The sequence below is a fragment of the Silurus meridionalis genome, chromosome 10 (assembly GCF_014805685.1).
Source record: "Silurus meridionalis isolate SWU-2019-XX chromosome 10, ASM1480568v1, whole genome shotgun sequence".
NCBI classification, from domain to species: Eukaryota; Metazoa; Chordata; class Actinopteri; order Siluriformes; family Siluridae; genus Silurus; species Silurus meridionalis.
In genome coordinates, this window is record NC_060893.1 from 18,281,120 (window position 1) to 18,297,554 (window position 16,435).

General features: G+C 39.9%; 1 protein-coding gene across 7 annotated transcripts in view; it reads left to right on the forward strand.

The window, feature by feature from the left end:
- enox2 (ecto-NOX disulfide-thiol exchanger 2) overlaps positions 1 to 16,435 on the forward strand; it is a 256,095-nt gene that overhangs the window by 132,095 nt on the left and 107,565 nt on the right. The gene's annotated exons all lie outside the window — the stretch shown is intronic.

Below are 16,435 nucleotides of genomic sequence, written 5' to 3' on the forward strand. Positions count from 1 at the left end.
CACCCTCGCAGCCGACACAAATGAAAGTGAAATGGGCCATTGTGCTGCGGTCGCAGTCAGGAGCCGGATGTGCAGATCAAAGGCAGGCAGCATGATCAAAGCCTCTCAGCGCTAATCTAATCTGCCCATTTCACACCACTCATTCTCTCATTTTCTTACTCCGTGGACCACGTGTGCTAAGGGAAATGATCGTTGTGAATGTGCAAACCTGAGACTCGTCAGTCTCCGCCGCCCTTACCTGCACCACTGTGTTACGAAGCGAACAGTTTCATGCTTATTTTGAGTATTCTCATGCCGCAGCGTTCTCACCCAGCGAAAAACAAAAGAAAAGTCTGCAAAAAGTCTGCTCAAAGCAATTAGCATCTATCCAAAAATGATAAGACCCTGATTACATTCATTTGAATAATGAGAATTGTTTAGAGAATCTCGCAGCGCCCTGCTGTCTGCAAGTCCTCTCTTGCTCCATTACCGTTCTGAATGACTCCGTCGTGCCGATCTGCTTAGAAACGAGAACGAGCAAAATGCGCTCCTCTTTAGCAACAACGCCGATTAGCTGCCCAGCCTGTCATTAAGTCTTTCTCTTATCCGCCATGACCGTGGTTGATCAATTTGCTCCCTGATGAGGAAACAATACAAAAAAAAAAACTGCACAGGCAACAATTCACAGCATCCGGATTATTATGTGTCCAGTCACTTTAATGTCCTCTGGCGATGCTACGCTAGGGATGTTCTTACTCGTCTCTGAACAGAGGAGCTAATGCCGGGGAGGGTGGTGACTAATTACTAGCCATGCAGATTTAATCTCATTAAAGCGGTGTAATGGATAGATTCGTCTCATTATCTATGGCACGCCATTAGCGAGGTTTTGTCCCTGGCTGTGTCTTTTGGAGCAGGTGAAAGTCCCAGGGTCAGCTCAGTCACGAGGCGTGTTTAATAATGCTAGCAGTTATGACCGTGTTAAATGTCCACCAGTGTAACAAGCAGCTTCGTTAAGTGGTGCAAGAAATACAGAGTGGATTCAGTATTATTCAGGGGCACGATAGTGCAGTAGGCAGCATTGCTTTTTTTACAGTGTCCCACCCATAGTGTCTATTAGGGGTGCAAACCGTGAGTTTTGGGATTCGTTGCAAAACTTGTTTCCAGTGTTCGCAGTGTAACTCTGACCAGAATAAAGCAGTTATTAAAGATGAAACTTGAGTCTAAAATAAGAAGAATGAAAGGTGCTTGATACTTTTCACATGTACAGTACAGCACAGTAAGGAAGGAAGCTTTGGTCAAGGCACAGGGTGTGAGCCGTGATACAGCGCATGGGGTTAAGGGCCATACTCAAGGCCCCAAGAGTGACAGCTTGGCGATACCTTGGTGGGATTAGTAACCCAGAGCTTTAACCACCCCTCTCTGGCCCACGTTTGGAAACACTAATGGACTTCTTCACTTAAGTATCAGGTTTAAACATTTAGGTCTTAAAAAGTCTTTAATTCCTTGTTTTGGGTCTTAAATAAATGAAAACAGGTCTTTTAATGTCTATATAACGATACCTCTAATACTCATACAGATGGTCCCAGAGTTGCGATGGTTCGACTTTTTTTCCGATCCTACGATAGCGATACGACAAAATTGTAAAAAAATAAAAAATTTCACGCTACAGGCAGCAGTGTATCCCTCGCCCTGTGAGGTGCCCCACTCTAAAGTTGTCTGTGTGTATTTTTTTCTGTTTCAAACAGCAATTTTTGTGAAACGCACCAGTATGTCTCCTGCTGGTATTTAAAAAAGAGACAAGGAAAGCCATCAGTTTAGAGCAGAAAATGAAACTTATAAATCAGCATGAAGCAGGAAAGACATTCACAGTCATAGTACCATCTTTAACTTACAATATTTTTTTACTTACGATGGGGCATAACGTCATAACGTATCTCCATCGTAAGTAGAGGACTACCTGTACATATACAATTATACGTTAAAAGAATACTTATATTTTAAGCAAGAAAGGTGTTGTAGACACAGCTTGTACAGGATCATGTAAATAGAAGCACTGCACTGGGAGACTCCCCCACTATCACCCCAGAGGTGATAGAATCCATACACCATCATCTCTGCAACTGCTGGTCATTGTTTATTTGTTCATGATTGATGTCATGATGAGTCGCCTCACGAACCATGCAAATGGCCGAATTGTTTTGGAGTGTTCTTAGGATGGCATGAAGTACATCACGATTAAAATCGACACTTGAACAATTAGCTGAGATCACTTCAGATTAATCGCTTGAGGCTTTTTTTTTTTTTTTGCGGTTTTCATTCAGGCGCTAAAGTTTTAAGAATGGTCTTGATTTGAGTTATAGTATTCTATTCTATTTTCCCTTTACTTGAAACAGGAGACCCAAACCTGTTCCAGTATGACAATGTGGGAGCCAACTCCATGAAGATTTACTTTTACATGGGTTGAAGTGAAAGATCTTGAGTGGCCTGCTAAAAAGCTCTGACCTCAACCCTACTGAATACCTTTGGAAAAAATCAGACTGCACCCCAGACCTCCTCAGACTTTACTAACACCATTGTGGCTGCATTAGGAAGTAAATGTGGAATGGGAAGTTCAAAAAACAAATACATAACAGATTTTTTAGGTTTCCACCAACTTTTTTGTCCTTATAGTGCATCTCGACTAAATACATTAATACCTCGGTACTTGTCAGAACTCACGACGATGCTGAAACTGACGAGCCCCTACCAAGTAGGTGGTAGCATTTTTAATCACTTTAGGACCCATGATAAAACAGCAGATGATATGTCTACAAACCTTTGTGCATATATTGTATATAGTGATGGTAACCAGCTTTTTTATTTTATTTTTTATTATTTTTTTTTTTTTTAGCCCAGTCATTATCAGTTCAGTCCTCAATTCTCAGACACCTGACACAGAATTCTGAAGTGATTGGAACCTGGTTTTATTAACCTCCTCAGCATCCACTCCACCCACTTCCAAACTCAATTTTGTGATTGTCTTGCCATGAAACTGGCCTGATTGGAGAGAATTAGGCCTTTCTTGTTGCTAAGCAATTTCTGGTGGAGGAAACTTACGAGCAACGCTGCATAATTTATATCATTTCCGCACACGGCCATTATGAGCATGCATGCTCATCAGCTTAGCAGCTTGGTATTTTAACCGTGGTGAATCACGGCTGCTGGGTTTTACTGTGCACTTTAAAGCTACTAATGTCATGACTCCTTTAGAAATAAAAAAAATAAAAAAAACACCCATAGAAACTCTCCCGGATGCCAAGCTTCATTTTTTTACACGTTAAAAGATCTGCCGTCTGTCTACCGTCACTAAGAAACAGCTGTGAGCCTGAAGTAGCCTTTTTCAGCAGGACGAGAGAAAGTGAAGGTCGGCAGTGCAGTTTGGTGGAGTGCGTTCGCTGGATGTGGAATAGGCGAGCGGCGCTGCCGTGGGCCTTTGCCACCATGTGTGCATTAACCTTTGCTAAGTGGTGCCCAGGAGTTGTGGCTACAGACACTATCGATTGGCTCTGAAGGGGATGAGTGTGGAAGAGCAGGGAAGAGGAAGCAGCATGGTTTTGTTCTCACTGTGACGAGAAGAAAGAGAAACAGAGCACTGTAGTGAAAAAGGGAGTGTGGGAGGAATGTCAGGACTATCTGACTCCATCCGTCTTTGTGTGTCTGACTGCGTGTTAGGCTGTTGTAGCCGCTTAGCATCGACTTGACATACACACACACACACACACCAAGAAACACACAGTAGTCGGCTAGACAAGGATGGATCGTACTATCTATTCTTTGCTAGTAAAATCTCTTTTGTTGAAGAGGATCCCAGGGCATGCGTGGGCTTGTACGCTTGTGTGTGCGTTGTGTGCATTGTGTGTGTCTGTTTGTTTACTCTATTATGCACGCTTGTTGGCAAGGTCTATTTGGTTCAGTTGTATGCTCCAAATACTCATATCTGGATCTGGATTTAAAGTCAAAGGTGGCATGAGTTACCGTTTTGCACCCACAGAAACACTGGAGAATATCAGAACTGCAATCATGTTATAACCGATTTCAACTAGAGATGTTGCATGGAACTGATTCTGGATGATAAATTTAGTGCGTTCCGTTTCCCAGAATAAAACGCAAACTAGTAGCTCAAATGAAACCGCTGCAAACATGACCAGGCAGCTACTAAGGATGAAGAAACAAGGAATTTGTGTGTCCAGAATCTGTATTTCTGTCTGTCACTGTATTTGTTTATTCAGTTGCTTTTTTATTGTGGAAATGCAATTTCTTTATGCACAAAATGACTCTTGAATAAGCCAACATATGGCCATCCTTGATAAAAAAGGATTTCAGTCTTGGACCATTCTCAACACAAAACTGATTGGTGCACTGGCACATTTGTGTATTGCAACAGATTGTTTACAGTCAGCAATTGTACACCTACTAAATAGCCTATACAGCAGGTATACCTAGTGAACGTGTAATGCAGTGTACAGTCTTCTTGAATCACGTGGACTTGTTTTGTATTTGTCTCTAATACGTACATCTGTTTCTTTTAACTCTTATTATATTACTGTCAAATAAAGGCAAGGATAAGCAATAAATGCATTGTGTGTATAATCCCCAGTGCTTAGAGAGTCATGGTGTAATAACCTCTACAGCCTGCTGTTTCTCAGCTCATTTACAGAGGTAGATTTTGTACATCAGAATTGAACCCGTAAGCCAACCAAGAGGGAACCAAAGACCCGGATCAACTTCAAGAGCATTTTTTTTTCAACTGCACTTATAGAAGAACATCCAAGCTGCAGTTTCAGAGAACCAAGCTCAAGGTCCAACAGTGCCACAAGCTGCTGGCTGACAGCTGAAATTTTATTTATTTATTTATTTTTAACAGCCAGGCTAACAGTAGAGAGAAACGCTGATCCCAATTATTGCCAGCCTCATTGCCACGCAGTGCTAACAGCCATACAGCAATACTTCATTATTAACATGAGATGACATGATAATTATAATTGTCATGCCCTTTATGATAGATAAATTCTAGGAAGAACATATTGTTCCTCCACGATGGGTCAAGTTAATACTGGTATTTGATATAGACAAATGTTAAGAACCTCTCTACAATTTATTGTCCACATGGATTTACGTTGAAAATCTAAATGTTAGGCATTAAAATGTCTTAAGGGTCTTAATTTTCCAATGTCCATGTAGCACTACTTCGAATGCACATTGAGGGGTTTTTGATGTCATGATATAGGTCTTAAATTCAATTCTTAATGGTCTTTAAAAGGTCCTAGAAAGTCTTACATTTGATTCCGCGAAACCTGCAGAATCATTGTTACTGTCATTTCTGTCATTGTGGACATATGTAATGTTAGAGGTGACAGAGAACTCCTCTGGAATATCAGGCCATGATTGTTATTTCTCTCGTGGTTAAGGCTCTGGTTTACTGAACGGAAGGTTTGGGGTTCAAGCCCCAGTATTGGCAAGCTGCCCCCCTTGGGCCCTTGAGCAAGGCCCCTTACCATCTCTGCTCCAGGGGTGTTGTTTCGTGTTCGACTTTGTGCTCTGAGCTTCCTAACATGGAATATGCAAAAAAAACGATTTACTATGCTGTAATGGGTGGTAGCTCACTGGTTAGACCATTGGACTTTGGATTGGAAGGTCACTTTTTCAAATCCCAGCACCGCCTGACTGCCACTGCTGGGCCCTTGAGCAAGGCCCTTAACCCTGTGTTTGTTTGTTAGACTTCTGCCATAATGCCTTTGATGTAAATGAATAACACACAATTATTTTCGAACAAGTGAATTCAATATTGTAATTTGTTTCATTATGGACAAACGGAATGGCATATAGTTCTTCCAGAGGAAATCAAGTCATTGTTGCCATCTATTTAAAAAAAAGACAACTGAACAATTTCATAAATTGTGATTTTAAACGCAAAATATAAGTTTATAATACATCAATCTTTTTGAATGATTTGAAAATACAGTAAAACCGTAATAAACGGACTCCACCCCAAAAATGCTATTTTATGAATACAGTGCTATACTGTATCAACATTTTACCTTACTTAAAAATTAATCATTATATTTTTATTAATACATTTCATTATTTTAACATAAAACTCCATAAAAACAATATTTTGGTCTATGGTACTGTCCGCAAGAGACCAGGAAAATCAGCAAAAACTTAGTTATGTTGCGATTCTGCGATAAACCGGGGGCGTGAGATTCGAACCGCGGGAAAGCGGGGGATTACTGTATATGAAAAAATACAGACAATGAAGTATGTACACCAACAACAACATAGTTCTAATCGTCTTAATATTATACAATATGATTAGTTTCTCACATTTTGTATCAAGTCCACTGCTCTAGAACAAATGAGTTCATTATTGGTACTTTGTTAATCAAGATTCAAGATTTGTATTCGTTACAAACATATTTATATGCATAATACAACTTGCATTGAAATGTAAAACCGATCGGCCGCTCAGAAATTTGCGATTGGACAAAATGAATGTTAAATATAAAATAAGAGAAAATAAAAGAGAATAAGAGAAGATTGGCAAACGCTTAATGGCATTGCTCTCATCGTAATGTAGCTCTCTATAGCCAACATTATACCCAAACACATGTTGGGTATGACATACAGATCCTCCAGATTCTAGAGTCTAGAATTAATCAGGCCATTTTTAGCATTTCTCTCATCATGGACAGATGTGATGGAATAACAGTTGTTCATGAAAGAAATAATCTGATATGATATAAATGAAATAATATACTAATAAAATATAAAATAATTAATATTTATATAATTAATAATTTTTCCATATTCATGGTGCAAAAAAGTTTACAACTTTGAAAGTTAAAGTGACAGACACCGGGGTAAGTAAATACAGTGATGCAAAGTCAGTGCTGCCATTTTATTATCATGACCAAGCTATTTTAATATACACCATGAAAATCTTAAACAACGCAAAATATTCATCCACACGTCACCTGGTGCCATTCCACTGTGCCCTGTGCTAGCATTGTGCACGTAGCTGCACAAGACCTTATGACACCTCCGATGAGGATTGACACAGACTGATTGCTGAGACGTGTCCGAAATGTTTGCCCTTCCAGGGACAGCTGCATTCAGTCCCATGTTTCCTCCTGACTCTTGCTTCATCCTTTTTGTGGGGACGAACAGTGACGAAGCAAAAAAGCTGATTAGCATTAGCATTATTTACCTTGTATGCTGCTGCTCACGTCTCCAGATTGACGTAGCAGTGATGGAAGAGGCCACCATATGTCTCCTGCCAAACTGGGAGGTGTGGGTGGCACTTCTTGAGCTTTGTCTAGCACGCAGTAGGAAGAGACTGAATAGATAAATCTACATAAGCTGTGAAAAGTCTTTGTGTCTCAGGAAGCCCCAGGCATCAGTCAACAACAGCCAGTCTCACCTTCTAACTTTGTGTGTGTGTGTGTCCATGTCTAGGGGGGGAGCATATGTGTGTGTAAACGTTTGTTCTCCCTGTTGCGCCTAAACGGAGGCAGCGAGAACAACATTCCCGAGTGTGAATCTGCTCTTTCTTCTGTGTAATAACTGTGTAGTTGTTTCCTTTGCCGGCCTGCCAGTTTTCGCTCGTTCCAGAGTCATTAGTGCTACAGCTTTTCTAATGGTCGTTGGAATAAAAGCACGGTTTTGTTTTTTTTTCTGAGCTAAAGCACTCACACGGTCTGGCTACATTGTTGTACGATGTGTCGAGCGGTGGCTACTTACAAAATGAACCACAGCACAGGTCTGTCTGATCAAGTGAGCACTAAGTGTAGCAACAGTTCTAGGAAAAAATGTATTTGCAAGTGTTTTATTTGGGCAGATGAAAGGATTTTTAGTTTATCACGTGTTTGTTTTTTACTGATACTTATTAAAGCAGAAACAAATGAATCACACTTAATACACAAATACTAATCTACTAGGCCTGGCACAGTGGTACATCAGGCAGCCACCCAGCCTTATACTGTAGCTCCAGGGTCTGTGACTCAGTTTGATGTTTTGTGTGGTGTTTCACATTCTTTTATGGTCACATGGGTTTTCCGAAGGGTCCCTGGACTCCTCCAGCACCACATGCTGGTAGATGCGGCCATTCACACCATTATGCACGAGACAGTTTGTGTGTATGATACTGAAGAAGAATACTTGTACAGGGGTGTACATGTATATTCTTTTTTTTTTTTTTTTTACCTGAGAGAACAAAACCATGCCTGTATATTTTTCCAAGAAGAATTACCTTTTTTTTCTACGATGAAATGATTAAAGCATAGTGGAATCCAATTAGAGAAAGAAAGAAATGCTTTTTTTTTATAGCAAACTGTGAGTCAGTAATTGAATATTGCAGGTGTACTTGATAAACTGCTCGCAGCAATAGGGACCGGTTTAATGTCATCTTTTATTAACTTTGTATATCTTTATCCCGTTTCATCAGATGCATTTTTTTTATTTATTTTTTTGTATTATTGCATTTATACAAAAAAATATTAAACCAGGACGATGTCATTAGTCAGCTCTTTCCTAGCTTGTCAGTAGGGGGTTGGAGCCTCGACGATACAGCATTGTTCATCTTCATTTTAACTATTAAGGTATAAACTGGGAAGTGGAGGACGCACTGTTCGATCTATGAGCATTCGCATTGTGTGTATCCTGGGGAACAACAGTGTTTCTGCGTCTGAACTTATTTCTAACGGCGTACAGCTTGCAGGAAACAGAATACAGCTCAGGGAATCGTTTTAGTCGAGAGTGATGACTTTTTGGAGAAATATAATAAAAAAAATAAAATAAAATAAAAGTTACACAAAAAATAACCCTCTCTGAGATTTATTTCTGTGCTCCAAGAATTGCATTCTATCCTCCGTAGTTCTTGTTGGTGCAGAAAAACAGTTAGCTTCGGCTGGCGAGCGAGCTTCTTGGCTCCCCTATAGAGCAGTCCTCTGATCGCTCCATGGCAGCAGAGCAGCTGTTGATAGAACATCCCTTACTCAGCTGTTTGTGATTTGGATGTGCTGGCCTAGACTACGCCTTGCGTTTTTAATCGACCTGGATGTGCTACAAGCACAACAAATAATTGGAGCTAGATTTGGGCTCCATGATTAGGGGATTAGGGGAGATGTACAGGAGGATTAAAATGCCAAACTGGCAGGACATCAGGTCTTTTTCCCATTCTTTCTTTCTCTCTTTTTTCAGCCTCTCCTTCTTTACCTTTGTCTGTCTGCCAGTTCATGAAGCGAGGAACGTCTTGATGAATTTTTACAGCAGCCTAATCGCCGAATCCCAGGCTCTGTTCAGCGTCCTTGTGTAGGGCTATCCAGTTTTCCCGAAGACTAGATTAATAGAGAGATTGAGAATATTGCTCAGTGGAGAATAAGAAATGTGTAAACGCAGTCATGTGGTGAATGAATCATGACACAAACAAGGATTAATAGGTACGCTTTGGGCTAAAGATGAGGTTGAACTACTAATTAATGCTACACCTATGCAAAAAGTCTATTGGCAGTACAAACTTCATCATACTCTAGATAGGCACGTGTAATAAATGATATTGCAAAAAAAAACAAAACATGACATCGTTTTTTTTTTTTTTTAAATACTAGTTTTTTCTTCAAAAAACAGCGCCCAGACGGGAAACCGGGTACATTCATCTTTCTTTTCCACTTGTCTTTCTCCTTTTTTGGCCTCAACCTATGGGATGTTCACCAGACCAAATTGAAACTCTGCTTTCCTTTGCCATGTCATTACTCAGACGCATTGCAAGCCTAGGGAGAAAAAAACCAACAATCCTATCCATGGTAGAGATCATGTTCTCTATAATACTATTTTGAGATCTCACCTGACACAGACAAAGCCACGGAAATATTGTTGCATGTGTAGTCTTCAAAAGCGCAGGGTATGTTTTTCAGTTCACATAAATGTGTCAGTGTACTCATGCTTTGTCTCTGGCTTGTAGTGTAACAATAGGATATGTTCAGGAGGGGAATTATATGCAATACAATTGAAGAGAGACCAAGAGTTCAAAAAATATATATAGTGGGCACAAAGCAGAGTGGGACCTAAAGGCATCTGTTGGCTCTGAGGACATCGGGACATTAGAATTCCTTTGTGGGATTTCATGTTCGTGCAGCTTGTGGATATTACACACCAGCTGGCATAGTCGGTTGTTTATGTGTTGGATATGTTTGGTTCGGCTGTGTTGTAAATTTTTTTGGTCAGGCCCTGGTTTCCTCAATATCCCAGATCGTCTCAAATATCATCATGCATGTTACAGACTCTAACATCTGTGTTTCACAGTCGAACTACTATTTAATTACTCTCAAGTGTGATTTGAAGCATGTCTGATCTGTTAGAACGGCTTATGAACAGCTCAAACGAGGCCACGGATTTTCAGACCGAGATGCAGATGTCAGATTCGGTGTCTCGGAATTCAAATGCAAGCCGATGTGCCATGGCACTTCGGGTGACAGAACATCAAAAATGGCTGCCATAGACTGTTAAGGGCCGGTTGCTGTGATACTGGAAATATTTGAATGCTGCCAGTGTCAGAGTTTAACGTCTATGTGGGCTGGGAGGAATACTAATTTCTTTTTTTTGTTATTTTGCATGCAAGCCTCATTTTGGTAGGTTTTTGTGAAATAAACTCTCCTACCATCTATTTTGTTTACTTACATGCATATCAGGTCACAAATTTGGTTTCAAAGCAGATTCAATTCATTGTGTGCATAGTGTTTTTATAGAAAAAAAAAAATATTTCGATTAGCGGAAATCAGAATGTAGATTTGGATCCCGAATGAATAAGCCGGAGGTGGCAGTGGTAAAGAAAGTCACCCTTTAGATGGCAAAAATGAAAGCCGTCTATAGATGTATAGAAGAGTAGATTAGAGTTGTCTAGGGTATGTAGTGTACCATAGTGTTGAGTAGAGTAGGGTAGAATAGGAAAAGAGGAGGGTTGAGTAGAGTTGGCTAGAAAATAGTAGAGTAGAGAAGGGTGTAGAAGAGTAGAGTAGAGTACAGTAAGGTATGCTAGGATATAGTAGATGGGTAGTGTATGTTTAAAATGTAAGAAGGGTAGGTTTGTGAAGAGGAGCGAATGTATCGTAGAATCAAGAAGGATAGAGTATGTAAAGATAGAGTAGGGTACAGTAAAGTAAAGTAGGATGGGGTAAGGTAGAGTAGAGCAGAGGGTAATTTATTACACCCAAAGCAGAGGTTTATTGTCACAGCAGCCACAAGATATATATACATATATATAGTTGCCTACACCGACCAGGCTTAGCATTATGACCACCTGTCTAATATTGTGTTGGTCCCCATTTTGACGCCAAAACATTCGTAACCCGTCAAACCTTAACAGCTTTAACTTCTTCCGCAGTTTGAGCTACAGTAGCTCCCCTGTTGGTTAGGACCATTGAATCATTGTATCATTGAACACAAATGGAGCTTCTTTGGAAGCCACATAGTTGATGTGACATTAATGTTGAGTCCATGTAAAGCTATCAGAAACATATGAAACAGGCTATTAATATGGAATCTTCCCATTAACAGGGTGCAACATGACCACGTTTAAACGTAGCATAAGCCCTGTTTGCATGTCGAGCCGGAAAGAACACATGGTTCTAACTCCTCTCCGTCTGGATAATTAAATGTTTAGTTTTGCCAGTTTATTCTTTCCAAAAGTTGGGTTTACTGAGCCATGGGGGAATATAGCTCACTGTTTGCTTTTTTTTTTTTGTATTTTATTAGAAAAGAGGGTAGCGTGAGCAGCAAGGCTCGACTCGTTGAAGTGTAGTCATTTTAAAAGAAACCCACCCACGCTCGCCTGCAAAAACATGTCATTCAGTGTCAGCGCTCTGTTCTGTGATGTAGGCGAGACGTCGGTAGCGTCTTAAAAGTCTGGTTGTGCGTTTGAGTGTGCGAGTTTGAGGTGTGTTCTCTTCTGTTACACCGCTACAGAGGTGTATTACACCGATGAGTGAATAGTAAATGCCATCTGTTCTCGTCGGCAGAGCCTGCACTTCCTTTTTCCTGCATAGCAAAGGTTTGTTCTATTAGTATCAGTCATTGTTGCACACTGGGACCGAGTCATTATCTCAGCACGGTGCTGGATCACTGCATCCACATGCATATTAAAACTGTTTCCTGCATAAAAATAGTGAAAACTCGGCCGCATGTGCTTTTATGCCTCCGGATTATCGCCATGTTCCCAAATTTGTACTTCTAGAGAGATTACTGGGACATAAGGAAAGCACATGTTCTCTAAGGCAAGGGGGTCTGTGAGCATTCTTCCTGTTTAACTTTTCTTAATTTGAATTGAAACTTTGAAAGCACTGAGGATCCAGAGGCCAAACTCTCCTGAATTCTTAATCGCCGCTGTCCCTGCGTGGCCCCTGACAGGTGAAGTGAATGCTGGAAGTGTCTCCTCTCTCTGTCACCATTTTCCCAGGCGTTGTCACTGACCCAGGAAGAAAGATGCTGCTGTCCTGCAGTGCATTCTAATGAGCTGCTGCAAAGCTCATCGCACCCGCAATCCTTACTCTCCCCCCTGTCCAACATCACATCCTATTTCTCCCTCCAGCATGCTTGCATCCATGAGAGAAAACACTGCTCCCACTATTGCTTCCCTATCCCTATCTCTCTCTCTCTCTCTCTCTCTCTCTCTCTCTCTCTCTCTTTATTTATTTATTTTTTTTAAGAGAACAGCATATACATTCCTTATTAATGCAGGTCTGCTTCATACTGCCTGGATCCTTGGTTCATCATGCATTTTTTTTATTAATGCATAGGGGGTTCCTACTTCATCATTGTGACACATGGACTCTATTGATTATTTTTATTACTCTATGGATTATTTTTATTTATTTATTTATTTAAAACCTTTTTTTTTTTTTATCAAAAATGTTACATCAGCTACAGTCCATATTATTATTATTATTATAATTATTATTATAATTATTATTATTATTATTATTATTGTTATTATTATTATTACTATATTTACAGTTTTTAATATTAAATTTTTGTATTAATAGCCCACAAATATGAGTTTTTCAATGCATCATTTGTGTATTGCTGACAGTATCATATCATATATCATATCATATCTCATATCTCATATCTCATATCATCTCATATCATATCATATCATATCATATCATATCATAATCATATCATATCATATGTTGGTTATGCAGTCCACCCCAGTGTTATGTAAGGGTTAAAACACTTTCAGACCTTCTATTAACAACAAGTATTGAAAGATGGCATGGTGCGAGAAGAGTTCAGCCAGGCATTGTTTATTTTCCAAATAATAATTATTCTGAGGTGTTTCATTTATTATTATTATTATTATTATTATTATTATTATTATTATTATTAATATTTTTATTAATAATCATGTTTTTACAGCTGTTTGCCAAAGATGATAGTTTTTAATAAATGTTTTTATTTAATTTAAAAACAACTCAACCTTTTTTTAATCGTTTATTCTTACAGATAGTTACAAACATGCAAACCATCGGTTAGCTGATCGTACCGGCTGTTTGCTGCTTGCGATTTTGTTTCTAATGAAAACTATGAAAGCAAAAGCTACTCTGTTAATAATTATTAACATTTCACTTGAATTACAGAATTATTGTTTCAGAAAATCCATCAACACCTTGTTGTGGTATAATATTTAAACTTGTGTTGAGGAAAAAGGCTTGTATCCAGTTGCTTGGCCTATTGAGGTGATTGAAAGTCTTGATACTGGTGATATTTAAGTGATGGCATGAACCTTTAACCACTATTCACAATGCATCATATGCACAAAAGTATTAGGACACCTGATATATATTGTTCTTGCCCAAACTGTTACCACAAATTCAGAGGCACACGCATGTATTGAGTGTCTTTGGATGCAGTTGTACTGAAATTTCCCTTTAATTGAACCAGGAGACTTAAACCTGTTCCAACATGACAATACCCCTGTTCACAAAGCCAGCTTCATGAAGATATGCTTTACTGAATATGGAGTGACAGATCTTGAATAGCCTGTAAAAGAGTTTGGCCACGAATTTCCACAATCATATTCCAATATCTAATGGAACATGTTCCCAGAAGAGTGAAGGTCATAATAATTGCAAGTTAGAATAGTGACAAACTATATAGTGTATTTGACAAGGCAAAGCATTACACCCAAAAACCCTTTCTTTCAGCTTCTCCCATTAGGGGTCGCCACAGCGGATCATCTGTATTCATGATCCGCATATTCGATTTGACACATGTTTTACGCTGGATGCCCTTCCTAACGCAACCCTCCCCATTTATCTGTGCTTGGGACCGGCACTAAGAGTGCACTGGCTTGTGCAACCATAATGGCTGTGGTTGGTTCCCTGACCGGGGATCGAACCCGGGCCACAGTGGTGAGAGTGCCGCATCCTAACCACTAGACCACCAGGGGACGCTAAAAAGCAAATACAACATTCAACTAATTAATTAGCTTTATAAGACTGTCACAACTCTTCTCGTTTTAAATTAGTTTTGATACACATCCATATTGAATCCACCAGATTTGAGGCACAAATAACCCCAGAAGAATCTGACTGATTCTGTTATGTATGCATTTGTTATGTATGCATTTGTTGTGATTTGGCTGCTACCTTGGCCAGGTCTCTCTTGTAAAAGAAATTCTGAATCTCAATGGGACCTCCTGGTTAAATAAAGGTATAATAATAATAAAGATTGCAGACTTTATTCCTGTATGTCAGCACAGTGGACATAATCTATTCTGAAAATGTGAGCACATAACAAAAGAATGCCTGAGCTACAAAGACAATGTTCAAAAGTTGCCCTGGTGAAACGTTTCTTGTTTTTTGTTTGAACGCTGCTGTTTTATTTCTTGCTTTAGCCTCTGATCGCACTCCGGCTGTTGACTTGCGCATGGTCTGTGGAAGATAGAGTCCGTAATGAAGCATTACCTGCAGCACGTAGGGTTTTAATTAAAAGCAGTAAAAAGCCTTATCGATTCCCTTTGGAAGGAATAAAGACTCCAGGCAGCGCCTTAAATTACTGTCATGTCGCTCCTTTTAATCTGATTCTGAAATTGTTTTGAGATGGATGCAGGTGCAGGGTCCGGGGTTTGAATAGGGTCGGGAGCCGGGGTCTTCAAAATCAATAAGGTCGTACTGCATCGTGCGTTTGTTTTTAGGCCGAAACAGGAAGTGTTGATTGGATTGACTACACCTTTCACGTGTTAACGTTACTCACCGGGAGACACATTAGCTCTAGTCTGGTTTGCCTAGCTTTGATGAGGTCGACATTTTCACTTCACAGCTGGCGATCGCGACGGATAAGTGACTCGCAGCGATGCTCGTTATGCCTAATTGGCATTTGTTCTACAGTTCACCTTCAGGCAGTTGTAGAGGACGCGTTTGTGGGGCATGTGTGCCAGTGTCCACCGAGTGCTGTTTGCACACGGGCACGGGGCGCACGCCCTGTCTGACCTTTCTCACACTCTCTGCTATTTCTACTCCCTGTCTTTAATGATTCATGTCACCGGAGGCGATGTTTGTGTGCAGACAGGATATCTACCCATATTTTCTCAGATGTATTTTTCTCTCCGCGCACATGATATATCAGCTGGAATGCTTCATCCTTTTCCGTTTGTCTGGCACTCTCTCTCTCTCTCTCTCTCTCTCTCTCTCTCTTTTTGTTTCATGGTCACATTCTGCCTGTAACACACACACACACACGCCTTTATTCTTTTCCCTCTCAGCTGGAGTCATGAAGCTGCTCTTGCTCTCCTGTTCTGTAATAACTTCCATATGTGTTTATGTTGAAGTCAGGAAACACAATGCAGGGTTTTTGTCATGCTGATACGATTTGATTAGGCTTCATATTTTGTGTTGCTTCGGAATGCCTGGGAAACGTGCGACCACCATTGTTCATGGCTTTAAATGTTTCGCCATATGCGTGCGTTAGAAGTAAAGAATAAACCACTTGGGGCTGCGCTGTTATTGGAAAATAATCAGTAACAGGTGGGGGAGGTATGTAGCTCATAAATATGTTTTCTAACCAGAATGAATATCAGAGGCGAAACACTTTCTGGCTAATCGGATTTAAAGAAAAATCAAACGCTGCATGGTATATTTTGTAAAAAAAAATATTGGAATCAAATGGAATTACTGACATCTTAAAAGTAGGCTACTTCACAAAACCAAGCAAATTACTCGAAACTTATACTAATGCTGTATATATTATTATATGTGGTCTCTGTATTGGTAAATCAAAAGTTTATTAGACAATTCTTTGGGCCAATGTTCTGTCCATCTCTGGTAAATGTAATATACACTATATGAGCAAAAGTTTGAGGAAACCTGACCATATTTAGAAGATGTTCCACTAGTGTGCTTGTGGAGATTTGTGCTCATTCAGC